Raw genomic sequence first — 1,828 nt, forward strand, 5'->3', positions numbered from 1 at the left:
GGGATGTGTGGCGTATCTAGCGAGCCTGACGGCCACTGATTCTGAGGAAAAACGGGTGGACGATATTCCAGTGGTACGCGAATTTCCACAAGTTTTCCCAGAGGAACTTCCTGGATTACCGCCAACCCGACAGGTCGAATTCAGAATCGATCTGTTACCTCAAGCTGGCCCTGTTGCTAAGGCGCCCTACCGACTTGCACCATCCGAGATGCAAGAATTATCCAACCAGTTGCAGGAATTGTTGGATAATGGATTTATACGTCCCAGTTATTCCCCGTGGGGTGCACCTGTTCTATTCGTGAAAAAGAAGGACGGGAGCCTTAGAATGTGCATTGATTACAGGGAATTGAACAAGTTGACAATCAAAAATAGGTATCCTCTCCCCCGAATCGATGATCTGTTCGACCAACTACAAGGTGCGAGCTACTTTTCAAAAATAGATCTTAGATCGGGATACCATCAGGTTAGAATTCAGGAGGAGGATATCCCAAAAACCGCATTCCGGACTCGCTACGGCCATTACGAGTTCTTAGTTATGCCTTTTGGGCTAAAAAATGCGCCAGCAGTATTCATGGATCTCATGAATCGAGTCTGTAAACCCTATCTCGACAAATTCGTCATTGTATTTATTGACGATATTTTGATATACTCGAAGAGTAAAGAAGAGCACGAGCAACACTTAAAGTTAGTTTTAGAGCTCCTGGATCAGGAGAAGTTATATGCAAAATTCTCCAAGTGTAACTTCTGGTTACAAGAGGTGCAATTCCTCGGTACGTTATAAACCACCAAGGAATACACGTTGATCCGAGTAAGGTTGAAGCAATTAAGAATTGGCAAGCGCCTAAATCTCCAAAGGAAATCCGCCAATTCTTAGGCTTAGCTGGATACTATCGTCGATTTATAGAGAACTTTTCCAGCATCGCCCAACCTTTAACCCTCCTGACTCAAAAGGATCGGAAGTATGAATGGGGTGAAGAGCAGGAAACGGCGTTTCAAACGCTAAAACAAAGATTGTGCCAAGCGCCAATCTTAAGTCTCCCCGACGGAGACGATGGTTTTATCGTGTATTGTGACGCATCCCGGAGAGGGTTAGGATGCGTGTTGATGCAAAATAATAAGGTCATAGCCTATGCTTCTCGACAGTTAAAAATACACGAAAAAAATTACACTACTCATGACTTAGAACTGGGAGCAGTTATCTTCGCACTTAAAATCTGGAGACATTATCTCTACGGTACAAAGTGCACCATCTTCACCGATCATAAAAGTTTGCAACACATATTCGATCAGAAAGAACTGAATATGAGACAACGAAGATGGGTCGAATTATTAAGCGACTATGACTGTGACATCCGTTATCACCCCAGCAAGGCTAACGTCGTAGCCGATGCCTTGAGTAGGAAGGATCGGGTTAAGCCATTGCGAGTGCGAGCGCTGGGGATGATAGTCCAGTCGAACCTTTCGGATTTGATTCGAGTCGCTCAACGTGAGGCGTTGAAAGAGGAACAATTGGAAAAAGAGGGACTTTTCTGTAACGAGAAGAATTTCGAACAGCGTGTGGACGAAATTCTCTATTTCAAAAATCGGATTTGGATTCCGACCCTCCACGACCTTCGTAAATTGATCATGGACGAAGCACATAAATCAAAATATTCCATACATCCGGGATCAGATAAAATGTACAAGGATGTGAAAGAATTTTACTGGTGGCCAGGTATGAAAAAGGATATAGCCACATACGTCGGCAAGTGTACGACGTGTGCGAGAGTTAAGGAGGAGCACCAGAAACCCTCGGGAATGTTACAACAACCGGAAATTCCCGAATGGA

Source organism: Bidens hawaiensis, unplaced genomic scaffold, assembly GCF_021521415.1.
Source record: "Bidens hawaiensis isolate Kalapana, Puna unplaced genomic scaffold, B.hawaiensis_p1.1 tig00035884_1, whole genome shotgun sequence".
NCBI lineage: Eukaryota > Viridiplantae > Streptophyta > Magnoliopsida > Asterales > Asteraceae > Bidens > Bidens hawaiensis.